The sequence below is a fragment of the Aquila chrysaetos genome, chromosome 18, assembly GCF_900496995.4.
Source record: "Aquila chrysaetos chrysaetos chromosome 18, bAquChr1.4, whole genome shotgun sequence".
Taxonomy (NCBI): domain Eukaryota; kingdom Metazoa; phylum Chordata; class Aves; order Accipitriformes; family Accipitridae; genus Aquila; species Aquila chrysaetos.
In genome coordinates, this window is record NC_044021.1 from 19719720 (window position 1) to 19741795 (window position 22076).

A 22076-nucleotide genomic window follows, 5' to 3' on the forward strand; every position below is an offset into this window, starting at 1 on the left:
ATGACTTATCAGGTATGTAAAAATGGCAGGTTTGAACACAGGAATGGTGCCATCCTGTAAAGCGTGATATTATTCTGACAAACATCAGCAAGAGATAGTATAAAGCTCCACGGTTTGTTTTACTTCCTAGCACTCACTCTTTTAATTTAGAAGAAAAAGATGCAACTTGCTCAATTATTTCTTCTTTTTCCCTAAGTACCAGTCCTTCCAAATCCACTTTGCCTCTGAAAAATTAAGCCAGGTCTCACTCATGCTCATTATCTGAGATGCTACAGGTTATATTTGGTTTTCCTCTCTACGCCAAAAAAGTGCAGTTGCCTATAACAGAATACAGGCAGCAATGCGGCATTTTAATTGTATCTAACATCCCTACACTGCTTGGAAAATCACAACCTTATTGTAAGTATAGCAGCCTGCACAAGTGCTTTCTCTCATAGTCTTTTAATAAATTGCTACTGAGATGTGGAAAAAAAAGATACAAAAACCTAGACTGCCAGCTGGTACCATCAGAGAGCCAGTCATGAACATTTTATAGATCCAAAGTACTGTCCTCTAAGAGTTCTTCTGTACAATATATATCAATATAGATCAAGGGAGGGGAAATGCATATGCGTTCCTGAACATCCCCTCAAATTACAAAAGCACCTTATGGTACTTCATTTCTGAAAAAAAAAACCAGTCAGCTTGAGCCTGAAATGGCTACCTTTCCTACACCACCATTCAAACGTATGTACCAACTCCAAGCTGTGTTGAGCAGCAGTCTTTTTGCCACCTTTGGCATCAGACCCAAATTCCTGCTGCACCCCATTCTGCTCCAGACAATGAAAACCCACTGGCTTGGGGCCTCAGGGGTTGTTCATTCCCAGGCAGACCTCAGAAGCAGACTGGTACTGGCTGAGTGGCTAACGAGGAGCCCCTGAAGCTATTTGGGTTACTACCATAAAAGATTTTGGGTGGAGAATGTAAAGCAAGGGAGTATTGGTAAGAAGAAAGTGTGTGTTGGTAGACAGACAGAAACATTTCCTTGTATGGTTTGTGTTTTGTTTCCCATTAGCTGTATGGGAGGAATGTAAACAGAGAGAGGCTTGTCAAACTGATGTCAAGTTGGATTAAACCAGAAGACCTCTTTGTAAAGCCCTGTGTGAGGAGAATGATTCAGGGTTCAAATCAGAGCCTTTGGTGACCTTTTTTTCTTGTTTTGCTCCTAGATCTGCTACAAGCTCCTTTGGAAGCAATGCTCTTTTAAGTATAGAGAAAAAACATCTTTTTTTTATCCTAGTAAAAGATACAGTCTTTTATGTCTAACAGTATTCGAATTTTTAAAACTTTTGTGTGTGTGTGTGTGTGTGTGTGTGTGTGTCAAAAAGGACAAGTGTTATACCTGGAATAGCAAAAAGACAAAAATGTCTGTATCACTTCTGCTTTTTGTGGGTGGATATGCCATTTTGATATGTTACAAATGAGTCCTCTGTTGCTGTGCATAAGAGTGTGCTACCCAAATTATCTTGTCTGTGGACTTGTCTTTGGTATACCTTCTGTGTTTTTAAAGGGTTATTTTTTATAAGCAAAAAAGACTTTTGTGAAGAAGAGGAAAAAGCAGGTTCATGTTGCACCTCTTCCATTTAACCAAAGTTTTTTCCTTTGTCTGGCTTTGTACTGTTGGTACCATAAAGCATACTTTTCTGATTGCATTCTGTCTCTTCCTCTGCTTCTCTCCCTCTCCCAGTGATCAGGCTGCTGTCTACAAAAACATGCAGGAAAGGAATGGAGGCAATTTTGTATCCCACTGTTTAAAACATATTACAAAACTACTTTGTAAAACAATCTCTATTTTGACAAGTACCCCTAAGACTGTTGACGCATTTCAGATTTCTTATCACATCCCAGTTTAGTCCCATAATTATGGGTGAGCAACTGCACACGTCAAGCTGTGTGTCTACAAGTCAATGTAATAATAGCATGGACTGTGGTTAGACCTCTGACAATTTAATATGAATTCTTTAAAATATGTCATGTGTTCATGTATGTACTTAGTATCTCCTGGAATATCAGTTCACTTTCTAATTATATGTAAGTTCTGTGAAGAGCTCCTATCCGTTGCTGAGTAATTTTGACTGTCTTATCAATTTTGTGATCACAAAGAACAAGTTCACTATTTAATGATATACTGAAGCAGTCAAGACTTGACAGCCTATGTAAGCATGATTGACTTAAAATAACCAAGGCAACCCAGTTTCTAAGTACATTCTCCTATTCTTTTTATGCTCCCTTTTTATGTCACCACTGCTCATAGTCTTTTGTCTTGGTTTTATTTTCCTCTCCCCCTCCAATGAAGTGTAAGAGTTTTAGTATCTCTCCAATCAACAGAAACACAATGTTCTTAGCCACCTCATTTACTATGTATTAGTGTGGTGCTTTTCATGTAATCAAGCATCCGAAAGGCCTTACAAGCCATTTAATTACCTGTCACAAGTCCAATTACTGTATGTAAGCAGGCTGCCTTGCTGAACTGAGAAAATACTGCATGCAGGCATTGATTTTATTAAAGTGCTCAGTTCATAATAACTGAACAGTAAGATTCTTTATGCTACGGTTCCAACCAAATTGAATTTGCACTGTCTGAAAGGGTAAACTCCACAAAGTACAAACCCTTATGGAGTGTTTCAGTACTTCTGGGATGTGAAAGGAGAAAAGCAAAGGGGGAAAGTTAAAACTAAACAGTGTTGCAAGCTCTAAAAACACAAACTATGAAATTCTGCAGAAAAGATGAGACTAGAGTTATTCAGTACCAAGGTTAGTAACGGTTTTGTTTGCTGTTGAGGGTGGCCTTTCACAACACTTCCACATCCTACTTCTCATGCATATCCATATTATGCCAAAGCCTGAATAGTTGGGCTTTATTTCAGCCAAGTTAGCTAGCATTTTTGCTCTTACCAGAACATCCTGCTGCAATTATGGTCTTGACACTCTGCATCTGATGGTCTCAGGCTCATTGGGGCTGCCTCACTCAGCCTGCAGCCTGCGGCCCTTCTTCCAGCATGGCAGCAGCCAGGAGGGCTGAAGCAAACTTCCTGCTGTTTGAGTACTCCCTTTGCTCTGCAGCTCATTTGTGATCACAAAAACTCAAGGCCTTGGCCCATCTCCCATTCTAAAATTCAGCCCACTGATTCTGCAATACTGCTAGCATTGCAATGGGTTGTGCCTTTGCTTCTGATTCAGGATGAAATGGGCCACCTGCTACTAAAAAAGACCTTTCTATTTCCTGCTATAACCTGGTTACTACTTGGAGGTCCTGGGTTTTAATGATAATCCATGCAACCTTGCTCACTTACAAGATCTGAGATATTTGGCTTTTTAATCCTCCTCTGTTTCAGTGTGAGGTATCATGAAACCGAGAAAGATCGAATTGGACCCATCTTACATGCTTGTAAAGTTAGCCTTTTCTACTCTACAATGGTTGCTTTAGAGGACCCAGAGCTGTTAGGTGAATTATTCTTCTGTTTCTTCCTCCTAAACGATGACGGATTACACATGGAAATGTAAATAATTCTTTACATTCCTCCCAAAAAGCAATTAATTATTTAACTAATACAAAACATAACGTTAATGCATAGGATCTGAGCATGTCTTCTTGGAAAAATATGACACTATTCAGTTATGTACTCGAGCATTTACCTGTTTTTTTTATATATGCTACAAAATCATTAAGCCTTTGATTCCAGCATACTACTCCTGGTATTTTGGATTTTACAAGCAATTTCTTTAGCCTGCTACTCTCTGAAAAATTGTGGGTCAGAGCAATTTCCATTAGCATATACTCAGGAAAGTAGTCTCAATGGGACGTTTTTTAGTAACAAAAAGTCCCTGAAATTTGACACAGTCAGAATACCTTATATACACAGGTGAAATGAAGACAATAGTAGCCAGTATGTGTACAGACTAAGGCCATGTCTATGCCATAAAGTCTTGCTAACGTGGTGACAACTATCACAGAGGTTTAAGAAACCCCAAAACCCATAGCCTTGCTGAACTGGCTGAATCAGCAGAACCTCTGCCATAGATGCAGCTGTGCTTATGTGTGCTTTTGTCATCTGAATGTACACTGCTTAGTAAAGGTGTTAATATTCCGGTATAGTTCTAGCGGTGGCATTCTGAACAGTTGAGCCTTTAGGGTTCAAAGCACTTCTTATTTGCAGAGACAGTAAACCATATCTGCCAAAATTACTCATTTTTCAAAAATATGTGAGCAACTGGAGCTGACTCTGTACCTCAGGAAAATGACAAGTTCTGAATTGCTCCCCCTGTTGCAAAAGGTGCACTTAACATTTTAGAGAAAGGAGCTAAAATTATTTATATACATTAGGAGTGCTTTATCAAGCAAAATCTTTTAACCAGTTCATACTAAAACAGCTGTCTGAATAACTGCAATAATTTACACCTGATTTATCGTAGGTGTTTCTTTGTTTTTGCCCCAATAAGCATAAGTAAAGAATGTTCTCTTTCATGTAGTCAGATGTTCTAGTAGGCAGCAACTGCAACTATTGAGTTTGCTGCTGTTGTACATGTTGTTAAAACTTTTTGTGGTTGCAGAACCATAAAGAATATTTCTTTAACATATTTGGCAGTTCACCATTTTTCTTTCTAGAGTTCAAACCACTTGCAACATTATTGTCGCTGACAGGCCACAGACTGAAGCATGGAAAGATCATCTGATTTGCTCCAGGTAATGTTGCAAGTCAATGTCAAGGCTGGGAGCTGAATACAGTCCATCTGGTTTCCAGCCCTCCTTGCTGCACTCTACTTCTTTTCCAATACCTGCTAATTCAGATTCCCATGAATTTTAGTCCTGGGGGAATTTTCATTCTTTTTTTTTTTTTTTTTTTTTTTTTTGTAAGTTAGGGTCCCCAATGCATTTTACATGTTTAATAAAAATTTATACACTGGGATTAGAAAACCTAATGATGGGGCGGGAGGCTAATACATGTAATCTTAGTATCCTTGCTCCTTATGGTGTATCAAGAAACACTTTTCGTCACTGAAGTGAGCGCCATAGCTGACAAAGAATAACAAAAACATGTCATAGGTTGGTTCTACTGTAATAGTAAATAATGCACATCCTCTTCATTTTTATTTAATTGAGAAAACATATTTTATTCATTACATTTGGAGCTGTGCTTGTCCATCTTCCACATGTCAGCAGCATTCATTTGAGGGGGAAGACTCAAATGAATCATAAGAGTATTCTGAAGACGAGCATTTTTGTTATGCCCAAGACCAAAAAGGGCCATATTGTTGTATGTGCCTGGCTTTGCTCCAGGAGGTGGGTTGCCTTTGTTCTTGTGCAAACTTGCTCAAAATAGAATCAAACAGTGTTATGAAATCTTTGTGTCGAAAACGTATAGAATCAGAAAAAAGTTTATTACCATTTGCATAATAAGTAATTAAAAGGAAATGCTAGGATAAAATTTGAATACAATTAGGATATCCACCTTGCGGTAATGTCTTAAAAGGCCAGCTTTCAGAGTACTGTATTGAGTTTCAACTCATTCTATCTACCACTTTGCTATTCTAAATAATTTTTAAAAGTTACATTTCTGAAGTAGGACTAGCTTCCTGACTAGTTTCGCAGAACAATGAAACATGGTAGTCCATGAACCATTGCCACTTTTGCCTGCCTTAGAAATAAATTAATAAAAATTTGCAGTATTGATCCTACCCTACCCCCCTGCTAAACGGACTCCTTCCAACTATTTCCTAATAGACCGGCCTCTGTGTAGGTTTTTTTCTGAAAATGTTTTCCATCGTTGGAAAACAACCACATTTAGGTAATGCATCTAAAGAAAGCTCTCTTCCCCAGATGGTCTTTGTTTTTAAGACTGCCCCTACGCGTTATGAAATCTGAATTTTACTTGCTAAAAATCCTCACTGTTGATCCTGTAATGCTAAGATACAGATCTACAGCAATGCCCACAGCAAAGGACAGATTTCACATTTTTAGGTGGGGTCATGACAAGTTCTCCTCAGCTTTGTGCTGGCTGCGTCTCTGGGGGAGTGCTCCTTTCAGATGTCAAGTTACTGCAAAATGCAGCATCTCAGCTTCACGGTTCTTCATTTCTGCCTTCCTCCTGCCCCCTCTGAACGTCGTCTTGTATTTGCAGAATCCCTTATATATTTTTATATAAAGGTATGTATTCTGTCTTCAGAACTCTCACCCTCGGGCGCTGTTTGACCCTTCACTCCGGGCTAAACCTGTAGGCTACTCAGTCACCTCCACCACACGCATACCTCTGGCTCCAAGCGCGGGGGGAACCAAGGACTCGGAGCCCAGCTACCCACCAGCACTACAGCCGCCTCCCTCGAAATTAGATCATCTTACGCTGATTAAGAGAGTTCAAGGCTGGCATCGCTTGACAGAGTCAGGTCTGCGTAAACAAGCGGAGGGCATTTTTAATAACCCGTCGCAAAGCTGGGCTGCCGGGACCCGGGGCGGGGGGCTGGGGCACAGCCGAAAGCACCCCCCGGGAGTCGTTCACGGCCGCCGCCGGCGCTGACCACGGCCTTGGCGGAGGAGGTCCGGGTTCGGCCCCAGAGAGGATCCCTCATCTGCGGTGGTATTTTGCCGGGGTTTTTCCCCGCTCCGATTACTTCCCCCGCCCCGCGGCTCTTTGCCCTTATCACCCGGGGGTGGGGTGGGAAGGGGGAGGCTCTCCGTGGGCATCCCGGCGCAGGTGACGGGAGGGAAGTCGAGGGGCAGACCGCAACCCGGGCCATCGGCACGGCCGCGCCCGGCGGGGCCCTGACCCAGATAACTCCCGGGGCACTGCCCGCTCAACGAATTACGCCGCCGCCCCGCAGGCCCCCCGGCCCGAGCCCGAAGACGTCCCCTCATCGCTAGCCCCCCTCCACAAGATGTCCGCTGCCGCCGCGGCGGCCGGGCCCCTCCGCCCCACCGCCGGCGGGAGCGCACCCACGGCCCCGGCCGCGCCGCGCCGGGCCCGCCCCAGCCTGCCCGGGGCCGGGGAAGCGGCGGGAGGGGGGGGGGGGGGGGGTGACGGGCCGCTCCCCGCATCCCGCCCCTGCCGCCGGTGCCTGCTCTTGAATTACCTGTTTTGATGACCCGCGTAGCCTTTTTTTTCCCCTCCTCTCTGCAATGAAAATCCGTGGCCGGTCACTCGCTCCCCCCTCCCTCGCCTCGCCTCGCCGCTGCTCTCCCTCCTCCTCCTTCTCTTCCTTCTCCTCCTCCTCCTCCTCAGCGGGAGCCGGTGTCAGTCAGTCACATCAGCTGCCCGGGCAGGCAGGGAGAGAAATGCCCGGCAGCTTCCGGGAGTGCCAAATAAAGACAAGTCCAGAAAGAGAGAGAGACGGTGGCAGAGATGGAGAAAGAAAGCAAAAAGTGGGTGGAGTGTGAAAATGGAGAGAGGGAGAGGGAGATGTCTCTCGGCGGCGGTGCGGCGGCTGGGAGCCTGAGAGGAAATGGCAGTGGTGGAGCATCACGGAGGAGCAGGGGAGAGCGTGGGTGCCCAGGGTTGGGGCGCCCAGGGTTGGGGCGCCCGCGGCCGCAGGCGTGGCAGCCCCGCTTGCCCATCGGGCACAGCTCGGGTGAGCGGGAAGCGAGCACCCCACGCCACGCAGGCCTGGCCCGCGCTGGGAAAGGAGAGCGGGGCCGGTGTGGAAACCGGCAGACCCCTCACGCGGCACGGGAAGCTGAGGGCGGCCTCAGGTACGCCAAGATAGTTCATTGTCTGCCCCGAGCCGGACTAAACTGTACTAGCCCGAGCACTGCTACAGCCGGGCCCACAGTGGGGTCACTGCCTTCTTTCGGTACGGCCACGAAATCAGGACTTCTCCCAGTAGGCAAACCCTCGTGCCTAGGCCTCGTTTGTCAGGCTCTCTGGGCTTCAGGCTAGTCCATACCCCTGGCCAAGTGGGAGCACGCCTGTTTTGCAATTACGCGCTGCTCGTCGCCACGTGGTCCCAAGGGGCGTCTGATCATCCACCTGAAATCTGCTTCACCTCCAAGTATCAAATGAGCTGGCTTTCTGCACAGAAGTCTTGGGAGAAGAGCATGAATTCACAGTATTCAAAGGAACCGTTTGCTCTTGAATGGAAAAATAATTCATTAGTCAGTGATAATAAAAAAGACCACATATCTTTTTCAAGGCGACCGTGTAGTTGTGCGAAAATCAGTAGTGCTTTTCCCTATCAAATATAGGTTATTTTAGAAGACTTTATGTTTCGTTTCTGGTGGTTTGACAACAACACTATAAAATACAGAACGCAAGAATTTGTTTTAATTGTGCAGCAGTTAAATAGGGGATGAGGAAGGTCGTATTTTATCAAGGATGCCATAGTTAACAGCAGCTCACACACCTCACATGCCTAAAGACAGCATTAAGCAAAAGCAAGCTGACTGCAGGGATCAGTCTGGGATCCAAACTCACTAGTGCGGACTAATTGCCATCGGAAATTGCAAAAATCAGTGCCGCAGCTTCCTGTACGCAGTGAAAAGAACTACTGCTTCTTGGCATGTGTAAACAGCCAGATGAAATCAAAGGAACAGCACAGGTTTTAAACCAGAGGGTCTTGCCACACCTTCCAAAAGGGAAAAAGGTAGTATGGAATTGAAGACATGGTTGTAAAAATGCACAGAACACAGAAACTACTTAAGAGAAGCGAGAAACAAGCCTAGAAGATCTCTTTCTGGAAAGAAGACACGAAAGGATTAAGAAACTGTGAAACTACTGCGTTTAGATTCAAGCTCAAGGTCCGTATTCCATACAACTCAGAGAGAAAAAAAAAATCCCAGCACCTGTGCAGTGTCAGTGTGATAAGTGGGAAGTTTAGGATGATAAGTGCAATTGAATTTCTATAGAATATCAATTTAATTTGAGAAAAATGTAATGTAGTTAAGTTATGAAATGTTTTACAAGCTCTAACTGTAAGAGCAAAGTCAAGCATTCCACATCATCCTTTTACATCACAGGGATGTGGAAAAGGGAAAAACCACTAGGCATTTCCTTTCTATGGAAAGTCTTCTGAGGCTACCAAACTGGCAGATGCCCTACAGGTCTAAAACAAGTTCCCTATAACACGTCTTCACTCCTGACTTTTAGTGTTTTCTACACAAAACAAACAAGTTCTTTTTTCTCTCTTCCCCAGGACAATGTTGGCAAACTTAAAAAGCTAAGACTAAAGTAAAGGGAAAAACAAGAAGTAGTAAATTTAGTGAGAAAGGAAAAAAAGGAGATTCAGTAATTGTAAAGTGACCTCATAATATAGAGGAAACCCAGTGGCAAGCAAAGATGAAAGATGTAGCACCTGCAAACATTAGAGAAGAGAGTCTTGCCGTTTCTATATAAATAAAGGTAATCTTAGAACTTTTTAGCTATTAATTCAGGCCAGGCAACAGTGCCCTAAAAAGAAGAAAGAAATGAGAGATGTGCAAATTTTGGATTTTGCAAAATATTTTATGTGCAAAAATATTGACTAGATGACATGCTATTGTTTCATCCCATCAAGGAAAAAGAAGGCTTGGACAGCAATAAAAAATATGTTTTGAAAATACTTGGCATTGGCATCAAGTGAAACACTGAGAAAGGAGTGACTGGAAGATCAGACTTTGGGGCTGTGTACTGAGGACATGTTGCCCTCAGTCTAACAATGCATTCATATATTGGCTTAGATTTATTGATGCCAGAAACTGCAACATTAAAAGTTAAAGTTTTTTATTTGTGTACTTTTTTTAGTGGCGACAGGGCCACCAACTTCAGGATCAAAACATTCAAAAACCCCTTACAATTCTAATTTATGCTATAGTCCTCCTGAAATAATGAGGACCACTTCTTATGCAAGAAGTGCAGTAATAGCCCTCTTGCGGGAAGTTACCCAATTAAAATATAGTAGCTCATGGAGCATAGTGTATGGCATTTAATATAACTTTATAATTTTTTTTTTCATTTTACAATCTATGCCAAGGCTGGCATGTTTTATTCCCTTTTATAGAAGAATGTATTTCTAAAGTCATGCAGGGATCCCAAAGTACACGTCAGAGGCTGTAGAGATAGGCTATCAAAATCTCTGTAGAATGACAGCATTGTAACCTACTTAGAAGAAAATACTCTGGCGCATCTTTTATTTGCATACACGTTTTTTCACAGAAGAAAACTGTTGAAAATGTTAATGCTTACCTTCCCAGTATTTGTTGAAAATGGACTTTCAATGTATTTGATTGTAGAATTTCCCTATTGATGTAAGTTGCATCTAAATGATTCACAGATGAGTTTGGAGAAAACCACAAATGTTTTTGCTCATTTCCTTGATTTCATGAAGTCTGTCCTTGCTGGGGCAATACAGAAAATACTAATATGAATTAAAATTGCACAAGCACTTACTGATGTGAAAATAAATTGGAATATCATGTGAAAATCTTGGTAGTGTGACTTGCTAGATCTGCTTAAATAATATTGGAGTGCATTCAGGATATGTCAAGATGCCTTTTGCTTACCAAATCTGCTGTTTAGTCTACAGAACTTGAAAAACAGCATATAGCTAATTAACTAAACGGATCTGTGAAGAGCACTTTGTGAGTATCTTGTACAGATCAAGTGTCAAAACACGCAGGAAAAAAAGGGAAGATTCTGCCAAAGAAGTGGACTATTTCTCCTCTTTCAAACTATTGTGAAATAAGGCTGAATGTGTCATCATTCAATCTGATCACCTGTAAAATAAGATTAAGGCAGATTCAAATTACATTTAGTTTCACAGATGTCACTCTACTGCTTTTTATCTCTTCTCTATATTCTCTTTTATGCAGTAAGCTCTGGGGGTGTGGACTCTCATTTCATAATTGTACATTAATTAGTTGTATGCTTCTCTTTAGGCATGGCAACATAAAAAGTTAAATAATAAGCACGTGCTTATCATTAAGTATGTGAGTAATGGCATCCCTGTGTGGCAGAGCACTTAGGCATTCCAGTTGTATTTAAGCAGCTTGTCGCATAGAGATGGAATTACTCACTTATTTATAATTCAGTATATGTTTAAGGACATTGCTGAATCCAAGGGGAAAATGTCCTGATCTCACAAATACTAATCTTTGTGACTACTTGTACTTATGGTAGTGTTGTGGTTTAATTCAGTTCTGTGGAGCTGTTCTTCTGGGAATGCTACTCAGTGAATATTGTAGGCTTGGGCCTCAGTTCTGCTAAGTATTTACATTGCCCTATCTATTTATTATCATGAGATACAGGCTTGTGCTGTATTTTTGCTAAAAATCCTCTTTAAAGATACAGTACTGGGTTTTGATACAGATTTCAAGTGAAGTTTCGTGTTTTTCATTTAATTATGGGCAGAAATTTGCAAGGAACTTTTAGTGAGGACAATTTAACTGCAAGAGGAAGGAAAGCAGAATTTTCAAGTGTGAGCATGGTGTTATCATGTCATCTTGATCTACTCTTTTGCTATGTATGAAACCTATGGAAGCAGTAGTCAAAAGGAATGACGAAGTCTTACTCGTTGGTCAACATTAGTTTTCCTGTTTTAGAATTGTTAGCATTTCTCTTTGAACTTCTTAGTTCTGTTTTCATCTTTTTTTCAATCTAGGCTGCAGGGGATCCTTTAAGAGACTGGCAGTGTCCTCTGGTTATGCACCGGTACCACTAAACAAAGTGAGGTACTGCTTTCAGCTTAGTAGTTGAATATACAGTTCTGCTTTGACAGAGTTTCAGGACAGCTTTACTGTGATGCTGGGCCACTGTTCCAGCCCCAGATGTGAGCTGTGAAGCATCTTAGTAGGATAATTGCAGCTGGTTAAATGTCTGTGCTCTTGACCTTGTCATTGTCAGTGGTTTGTAATCCAGCTGTGTCTGAGGAAAATGCAAGCGTACCCAAATATTGCCAAAAGTCAAAAACTACTAAAATTGTTTTGTGGTCTTCTTCATGCCACAGCTTCTTTGACTCATTCGAAATGTCCCAGCATCCTTAGGAGCTCCAGTCACTTTCAGAATGCGCGAATGGGTCAGGCATGAAAGGCATGAAAGTCTGCTGTTTTAATCTATGTTTTCTTGCGGCTGCAGTTTTCTCTTACTAGATGACATTCTTTGTTGTCTGCTGCTATGTTTCTTTCATCACCATGTGTATGATGGCATCAATGTCATGATCAAAGCTTGTCAAGACTTGCTGTGTGTCCATCATCAGTAAAAGGCATCAGTCCCCTTCATGTACTATTCTAGTAGTGGCTAAAATCCCTCGTCTAGCGGTCAGTAAGATCCCTTTCTGCTTATTGCTGAGAAGGTTCTGCCACGGCGTAAGTTTTTTCCCAGTAAATCCAGATGATTGCGAACATTTTTTTCAGCCTCTAGAGGTAGAAAGCATAGAGCCAGCTCTAAACTTTTTTCTGGGATGACTTAGTAATGATTCCCTGAGATCAATGTTCTTGTTGCATAGGAAAGCCCAGACAGCTGGTGCAGCAGAAGTACTGAAAAATCTAGACACACAGAAAATATGGTTTTTTTCCTAAAAAGCAGGGGACATTTGAAATTCTTTTTGTTGCTATTTCTGAGACATTGGGGAATAATCAAGTAATGAATTCAAGGTTTACTATACAACCCACTGGGCTAGAAACTTAATTTTTGTTTGAAATAATTACACAATCACCCGATTCTAGGAAATGGTGCTTTAAGGAAAACACCAAATTGTGCAAAATTTGTGGTAAAATCACATGAATTGATAACTTGGTGACATAATTTTTTACAGAGAGAACACTTTGTAGGATATAATCAAATAGCAATGTGGGCAGATAACCAATGTGTATTCTGACGGTTATATATTTAGTGTTCTTCCAAGCACTTAACTAGACCATGCCCTTATTCAGACAGTGGTTCATAAGTAGCATAACCCCAGTTGCAGTCATTGCAGGCCAAGTAAGTCAAAGAAACCCCCTTAGACACAGAATTCCTCTGTTCTTTCACAACAGTTAATTAGCTACTGGGTGACATTTGCTACCCCCTTCTGCCAATACTGTACCTAGCTGGTTTTGTCCATCTGCAAGCTCCTTTGTGCTGGATGGGTGAGGGGAGAGCAAGATAAGCACTCAGTCCCTGTTAGATCAGTTCACTCAGGCAGAAAATAAAGACCTTTCCCTCGCCGTATTCACTATGCTTGGGCTCAACCTGTAAGGACCCATTTAGCTGTTGACAGATATCTTCTGTAAATACCCTTACTAGCCTAATATAGAATAGAGGGGGAAAGACCACAAGTTTTGAATGTAAGTAAGTCTTTGAAATCTTTTACTTAGTTCTTGAAAGATACTGAGGTGATTTATGCTTTTCCAATACAGAACTGCAATGCCAGGGGCGACAGCGACATCAATTTTCTTCTGCTCCTTCAACCCCTCCCTCAACCGAGGACTTGAAGACTGAGGATATCTCAGTTTTATATCCTCCTGCAAAATGAGACTGCTGGCAAGGATCCCTAGGTACAGTACATTACTTATATTAATATGCAGTTTTGTCAGCCTAAATTATTATTTTACAATGACTACCTAGATTAGGTACAAGGAGCTGATCAGGCACAGCAGCACAGAGCCTAGCACAGTCATTTACTCTACCTTTCATATTCTCTGTGGCAAATGGAGTGGTATCTTTTTATTTTGCAGTATTCTGAGAGGTTTTTAAGACCAGCCCCCTTTTCTGAAATCTGTCCTTCTCAATACATGTTTTTCCTGTACAGCTGTGGCAGAAGAATTTCCTCTGTTGAGTAAAGAAAGGTTTGTTCTTTTAGAAGAACTTTGTAAGTATAAAGCTAAAAAAGGTTTTAGGGTAAATCAAGCCAAGTACTGGAATGGAACAGAATTAGAATAGAATAGAATAGACTATTTCAGTTGGAAGGGACCTACAATGATCATCTTGTCCAAGTAGCCAGGTTATCTTCCTGTCTTCCTATTTTTTTTTCCAAAAAGGGGAGGACGAGCAAAGAAAAGGAACAAAACATATTTAAATTTAATGCCTAAAATGGATTAGAAGGAACTATAAATATTTCACACTGATGGGGTGAAATCCTGGTTCCCCTCAAGTCAGTGAGTGTTTTGTCACTGACTAACAGGGTCAGCACTTCACCCTACATTTCTGGATTAATGTTTCACTTGAATAAATGTAGGCCAATGATTTAGGTATCAGAAATAATCTTTTTGTTTCAAAACCAGTCATTTATTTCATTCTTATTTTCTTGCTTTCCTGTATTTACACAGGCTCTGTACATACTGCATTGTATTTCTAAAAGCTATCATTTTCTATAGAAAATAATATTGTTTGCTCTCCTGAATAATTCATCTTGGAGTTCTCTTTTAATCCCCCATCAAATGTGCCATTCTTGTATCTTCATAAAGGAAAAGAAAGGAAAACAACACTCTAAGGCTGATTTATGAATTAGACCATGAACATTAAAAATATATAAAGCCTTGGTATAAATAAGAACTTCAGTTTAGATTCTGGTTCAGTTATATCAGTACCTCTGAAACAAAACTGTTGGTTGTATACAGATTTCCACTGATTTAACTGACTTGTCACAGAGTATGAAAAAAGGAGCATAAGAGAGAAATATGATGAAGATTTGATGTCTAGCCTTGAGCAGCTAATATGGCTGACAATATATGTAGGATTTGAAGGAAAACAGAAATGCTTAGAATACAATAAATTCAATAGTAAATACAATGCAATTTATAATATTTGTGAAACAAGCAAATAGTTGTTAAAAGAGTTTTTAATCAAAGTTCCTGTATATCCTATTAGATTGAAATATAAATATTTTAGATGCAAAGGAAAGAACCCAGAAGCATCTTCATAGAGAATCTGTGGCCCACAGGCACTTGTAAGGTCTTTCATTAGATTACTGTTACACATTAGATGTACATGTCAGATTAGTGAGAGACCTTTCAGCATCCCAGTGAGGTTCAACTCCATCTTGTCCCTCTAATCTGTAGGAGGTCATCTGCCTCTAGTGCCCAGCTGGGATATCTCCAAATCTTTGTTGTAAGCAGCTCCAACTCATTTTTCCAGTATAAGATAGACTCAGGCATTGCAGCTGGTATAAAATGTTGTTTCAATGCCGTGCATCTTGTGGTTTTTATAAAACATTAAATGGTAATAACCAAAACAGTTGTGTATCACCATGAAGAATTTATTTACAAAGTCAAACCAGTATTAAAGGCGCACATATATGCCACAGCATATAAAAGGTTGTTGCATGTATCTGAGCTGACCAATCCTGAAACGTCAGCCTCTTCCAGCCACCGGCTTCATTCAGCCTGTAACAATCAGCCAAACCTGTTTTGCTTACCTGTGGTTGGTTGCCTCAGCATGGTTGAGTGGTTTGTCTATGGCTTCTGTGACCTCCTGTGTACGTACCTTAGTGATAAGCAAAGTTAGGGGCTACATCGGGGGACCTTGGGTTGCATTTCATCAGCAGCAAGTAATGAATTATTGGGAGTGCTTTTGTATAATACTTAATAAAAGGAAAATAAAACATGTTAGAGGAACAATGGAGTGAAATCTTTTGGGGAAACGAAAGAGAAGATGGTACCCACACTAAAATTCTTGGAACCATAGGCTGATCTACATCATCAGTTGTGGTGAGCAACACATATAATCCCTCTCTTCCTGAGTCATCCATCAGTATTTATAATGGTTCACCAGTGTTAATGTGATAATGTTTAAGAAGTTGAAATACTTCTGAAGTGTAGCTTTCCCAGGAATCCTCATGGTATTCATAGCAGATCTTCCTTAAATCCTTTCTTTAGCGTTACTGAACAAATTTGGTAGAGAACCTCATGTGCTCCACATATGGGAGTTTTTCCAGGTTGATTTGTTCATTGGTTGTCCTGATTTTTGTGTGATACAGGTCCCCAGCCAAAAGGCTGTGAGTCTTGTGTGGTCATTTACTGTTCATTAATAAAAGCAGAACAGAAGGGACTATTATTTGTTTGCTTTTACTAGTTATTTTGATATTTGTTATTACCTTTTTCCACTCTCCTGTTGTCATTTTTTATGTCAGTTCTAGGACATTAATCACAACCTTTTCAATGTCTTCATTTTCTGAAATGCAAATATTCATATTCAGGAGTACAACCAAAACCTGGATTCAAAGTTACCGTGTCACATTTCTGACTGTTGGCTGGATGCCAGCGAATAACAAGCATTAGAACAATTAGTTTCACGTATAAGTACACATATATATTCATGTTTCCTAATACCGACCAGGAAGAGGATGATGAGCAAAGGCTCAGATCCTCAGAGGTGTTTAGGTCCCTTACAAAAATGCATTTCAGTACAGACACTAAATAGACAATGGGCAGTGCCAATATGCATCTGTATGTGTCCTGGGGCTGTTTTTAGGAATTGGAAGTTCATACAGGAGCCTTTCTGAGCAAAACACCTGCTGATTATAGTCCAGTTTTGTTTGAGGGAGAGCCTCAGGTTTAAAGGCCTGTTTGTTCCAGGATGACTGATGTCAGCACAAGTTTAGCCATTGATTTGAAAAGAGCAGGTGGCAATCCTTAGGGGTCCACTCCCATTCCAGCTGAAGTCAACTGAGTCGCTACATTTATTTAATAGGAGATAGCTGTAATTTAGCAAATAATTAGCAAAAATGTCAGCAAAGATGTCCTTAAACCTTTGTGCAGCTGAATCAGCTCACCTTTGAAGAAAGCTTGTCTCCTTCAGATGTTGGACTATTGAGAGGAACAGCAGTAGCAGCTGCTGTGTGGGTGTGTGTGTGTGTCTTGCCCGGCAACCTCATTCACTGACTGTGGATTTCACCTCCCACGCTCCACCTGCACAGGGCATGATTACTCAGTTTCTATACCGTAGGGGTAGATTCAGCCTGGTGTTAATACTTGGTTAGAAAACAGTCGCAGCCTCTCTTTTTCAAAATCTTTGGATGCTAGGAATGCTCTTCCAGTTCCCCTTATGCAGTATTCATAAACTTTAGAATAGCTGGAAAGGTGTGACTGCATGCAGAGTTATAAGCACAAATGAACCAGTATTATATTAGGACTGGTTTGTTGAGTATATGTATATACAGATATGAGTGATCTATTTTGTATGAAGAATTGCAGTACTAATAGTCACAGTAGTTACTTCTCTTTGTCATTATACACATTGAATTGGAGAGTGTGCTGTTAAAATACCTGATCAAGAACACAGAAATATCCCTTTTTCTCTCTTACTATTTTTCTTTGCTAATACTTCTTTAGTTTGTAACTTTATTTAAAGAAAATAACCACATTAGCTTTTAATTTTCTTTTATTTGCATGATATATATAGAATATATAAAATATAACGTATAATAATTATATAAAGTATAATAATTAAATAATGTGTAATATATATTATACATATGGTATATACCATAAGGTATATAATATATATAAATATCTGTCAGAGAATCACAGAATTGTTCACGTTGGAAGAGACCTCTTGAGATCATCTAGCTCACCCGCCCCTAATTTTTTTTTTTTTCCAAAATTATTTTTCATTTCAGCAAGGGGGTCCATTCATGCAATTTCTTCTGCCTTATTTAAACCATTTATATGATGTATCCTAAAAAAAAATGAAACCAAAGATGAATATATAAATTATACAAAGCATATAAAGTAAATGCACTTTTTAGGAAACTTTAAATAATTTCATCCAAAAGAATGATCACAAAGTTCAGCAGTGTAAGCAGCTATTGCTCCTTTGGAATGAATAATAATATTATTATTTATAGCATCTACAACTCTATATCTGAGTTATTCTATGATTCTTTAAAATAATGGTTCTAATTATGGGTTTTTTACCTCTTTAAAAACTGGTTTGTTCATTCCATATGTGAGCCACACCCTGAAAAACTGAAAGGCTTTGCACACCTAATTTAAGATTTAACCTAGTATCAGTGTTAAACCTGTTTCAGTCTGTCATTCTCTTGGTTAAAATGCTGTGGAACTCAAGGGTTTCTATTTGCTTGTTTAGCAAATCAATTTATTATAATCTGCCATGTCTTAGAACTTGATTCCTGCAGTCCGAGGTGGATAGTGCACTTTTCTTCCACTAAAAATAATTGGGAAAAAAAATTCACTGACTATTTTTTTTCTTTTCAAGTGCATTGAATGTAACAAAAAGACCCAGCTCGATAGCAGTGTAAGCTAAACTCTCATAATTGTGTTCAGAGCAGACAACAGACAATCAGACCTCCTCTCATAAACCCAGAAACCTTTAGCCTTTCACCTATGTGCAGCTGGTTTTATGTGCTCTCACTGAGGTTTTCAGCAATGGTCACAGTTGCTGATAACCAAGAACTGCACTGATATCACTCCTGATTGCTCCTAGACTTCTGAAAAGGTTTTGTGGGAATTAAAAAAAATGGCTTATTAATTCATGTTGCTTTGGGCTATCATGATGCTACAGTCTAGAAGATCCCTAGGTTTAGAGCTGCAGAATCCCTGGGAAATTCAGGAACCTGACTCTGTGGTGACCTTTTCTGAAAAAAAGGTCAGCATGCCACAGATAGACTTGCCAAGTCAACTGCTTTTCCCTGTAGACTAAAGCTTTGTGGTCTTATCCACAGATCTGTTAGGAAACTTGGCCAAGCTACTGCTTTTTGTTGTTTCAGGCACAATTTGTGTGTTGAATGGAGTTACATACTAAGTGAGAGTGATTTCAGTACAATGGAAGTAAACTTAGCATTGAAAGTGCTTAAAATTCATCCTGTGGCTCCCTCTACATTATCTCCAAATTTTTACCATTTTAATGCAGATTTCCTAGATTCATTCATAGGATTTGGTTCTGTACAAATCTCACTCTCCCATTTTCATGCTTGTTCTTCTTTCGTTCTCTCAAAGTTGAGGGGGGTATCATATTTTCCCCTATATTCCTTTATCTCTGTTCATTTGCATCTTAGATTAGTGTACCTGTTTAGGGCAAGAACTGTGTCTTCAGGTAGTATTAATCAGCTAATATGTCTTTGGAGACAATTATGTGAATTTTTCTGTTAATATTTTAGAAGTAGACTCTTACTTGTAAGAGGTATTTTTACCTATTACATGTTTCAGGTCAGATTCTCAGTTCTTCTAGGTCTCCAGACCTGTACAGAAATCTGCAGAGATCTGCTGATTTATACCTACTGCATGTCTGACCCAGCGTTCATACAGTTATTTCAGTGAAATATAATCTGAAACTAGGAATGTGTATGCTGCTAATGATTTAAAACTTTACTTATGTGACTACTGTAGCAAAAATACATGCCAGTTGACAGTGGCTTCTATACTGAATATTGTCAGGTCATTGTCCAGTCATGCCCGCACAGACTCCTGAATAGACCTAGAATTCAGATGCTGGACACAGATATGGCATTGGAAAGGAGGAGCTCTGAGGTTGCACTGACAGGGATCAGTGAATCATGGACTGATCCGAGTCAAAGATGTTACTCTCTTAATTTTTTATTAACCTCAGAAGCCTCAATCAAGGTACTTACAGCAGAGTAAAGTATGAATATGTCAAATTCCTATGTGAGTCACAGACCAAATGCTGTGGATCAAAAGCTCAGTAGCTGAACTTTGCACTGGGTTTTATAACAATAACTTGCACTTGAGAGTCCCAGTGATACCTGTCACTGCTGCGGGCTTTGTGTTCAGATAGCTCTGCAGTGTTGCAGCTTAGCACAAATGCATTCACCTAGAATTTGTTACGTGACACAAGGAATAACCTGTCATCAAACCTGCATATCAGTAACTATATATGTAGTGAATAAAGATAGATTGTTCTTGTCCATGGCAAAAAAGCAGGGGGATATATGTCAGTTGGCTGTTTATTTATGATTCAGTTGGCTCAACTGACTCAAACCAAGTTTTATGATACAACTGGCTCTTCAGTTGTTTTATGATACTTTTCCCATCAAGTTCCATCTGTTTCAGAAGGGTGACAGATCTGAATTTGTGGGACTTCTGTCCTTTGGTATTATCAGAAGGACATAGTGAGATATTTTGAGTCTGGCAGCACCACTGGCTATTTTGGCTGGTGTTGTGCAGGATGATGTGGGATTGGCCATTACCAGCTCCATGCATGTGTCGTAGCAGCAAACATTTGGTTGTCTCTATGGGTTTTATTTACTGACAGTACCTGTGGTGCTGTCCAAAAAAGAGGAGGGATACTAGTGGTGATGCATAACATAATGCTCAAATTTATACAATTGCTGTTTCAGTAATGAGGGAATGTTGGATTTTATAGCATGAACCCTGATCAGCTGTGAAATTCTGGTGCAGCTTTATGAAGAACTGAAACTTTCTAGCAATCATTTTGCTTATATGGTACAACTTCTTACACTTTTTCACAACTTGTTAAATAACCCATCTCTCAAAAATTATGGATTTGCTATGACTACTCATTCATAAAAAGCCTGCTACTTTCTTTCGTCTGAAGAGAAGTCATTTAACAAACAGACATTCTGCATTGATCCACTGTCTTGGCCAGGTGAAAATGTCCATTAAAACCACAATAATTCCAGCTCAAGTATTGTGAAAGAACTTGTATAATCCGCTTCTCTCTTTTTAATGTGAAAAAATGTCTGCATTTTTCTAGCAGGTTTTTTTTCGAAGAACAGCCACAACAGAATGTCACAAGACAAACTCAGTGAAAGCTACCCAAGAATAAAACCTGGCTCACTGATACTGAGTGTATTTGAAACTCCCCTCCTGCGCACAGTCATCTGAGGTGTTTGGATTTGCAGCTTTGCGCTACCACACCTGTGTTAGTTACCTGGCGAGTGCATCTTTTACATTTCACGCGTTGTCTGTCTCTCAATACACACACAGATGCATGCACGTATATTCACACTGCAGTGGGCAAAAATGATCAAACAGAACTGATACATTGTGCAATGAAACACAGTAAAAATGTTGAGGAAAAGGCTATGTAGAAAAGACTTTTAGACAACTGTGTTCATCTACACGTGTGTAAGTGAAAACAGGCAACTTTGTCTCAACACTAAAAGAACTTGTTGATTAAAAAGAAGATAACCAATATGCAAAAAATATGTGTTGTATGCATAAAATGAATGTGTTACATATGTGTTTGGTATTCCATAGCATATGTGAGATAAAATTCAATATGCAATTATGTGAAATTGTTTACTATGTTTGGTTAATTCTTCCCATTCTTTCATACCTTAGTGTTCGATGACAGGCATTCAAGTCTGACATCTGTTCTTGACTTACAGTCTGTGGCATTTAGAGAGTTACAAATGTTCATTTGCAAAAGTTACGTGGAAATATGTATAACATGTAATACAAACATCATACAGCATCCATGCTGTGTCAGCTCTGTTAACTAGATGCTGACACTAGATTTATTGGAAGATGAGACTTGAAAATTAACCAAAACAAAAATATAGTCCTTCTCTCCAAGCACTTAGAGGTCCTTGTGCACCTCCTAAAAGAACATTTAAATGGACTATGTACTTATGGAATTCTGGTATAATGATTTTTTCCAGAGAAAACTTTGTTTCAAACAATGAAAAATGTTCCTTCCATTTTTTATTTCTTCTTAGACAATTTTTTCTTCTTTAATGAACTATTTACTGGAAATCCCACTTTTTACAATAGACATTTTGATAATTTCAAATACAAATTTTCACAAAATCATCTTGATTTTTCTGAAATGGAAACTAGTTGAAATATATCATGAACATTTTCCTCCAGTGGTTTCACATGGTCTATCTAAACACAGGCTATGCTCATGATTATTCCTTACCGGCAATATTTGATATCATAGTTAAGGTTATATCTTTCACGCTGATAGTGATTGTTCTGTGAGTTAGCAGCAGAGTATCATTGCTGTTGATACAATACATTCAGAATTTATTGAGTTGCTATATTGCTTTTATAATTGTCTCTATGAACTATCTTCAGGATTTAGTTCAGTTTTAATCAGAGAGGCAAAGCTAGGCAATCCCTGTCTTATATTTCTATTTGAAAAACAAAAAATCAGCAGAAAACTGTTTACATAGAAGAAAATAATACTGAGTGAAGAATCCACAGAAGCAGGCCT

General features: G+C 39.9%; 1 protein-coding gene and 1 long non-coding RNA gene across 4 annotated transcripts in view; one reads left to right on the plus strand and one right to left on the minus strand.

Moving 5' to 3' along the window:
* CAP2 (cyclase associated actin cytoskeleton regulatory protein 2) overlaps positions 1-7396 on the minus strand; it is a 68214-nt gene extending 60818 nt beyond the window's left edge. Inside the window, exons 1-2 of one of the 2 annotated variants that reach the window (XM_030041690.2) lie at positions 7105-7396; positions 6286-6422 (exon numbers count right to left, since the gene is read on the minus strand). The gene's annotated coding sequence lies outside the window, so the exon portion shown is untranslated. The remainder of the gene's footprint in view (positions 1-6285; positions 6423-7104) is intronic. The other variant, XM_030041689.2, reaches the window with a different exon arrangement.
* Positions 6422-21061, plus strand: LOC115352917. Of its 2 annotated transcripts, none has more exons than XR_003927326.1 (3): positions 6422-6611; positions 13337-13474; positions 20610-21061. It is a non-coding gene; the product is annotated as an uncharacterized LOC115352917 (long non-coding RNA). The 2 variants fall into 2 exon arrangements; XR_003927325.1 differs by having other exon boundaries at positions 20613-21061.
* The last annotated feature ends 1015 nt before the right edge of the window (positions 21062-22076 follow it).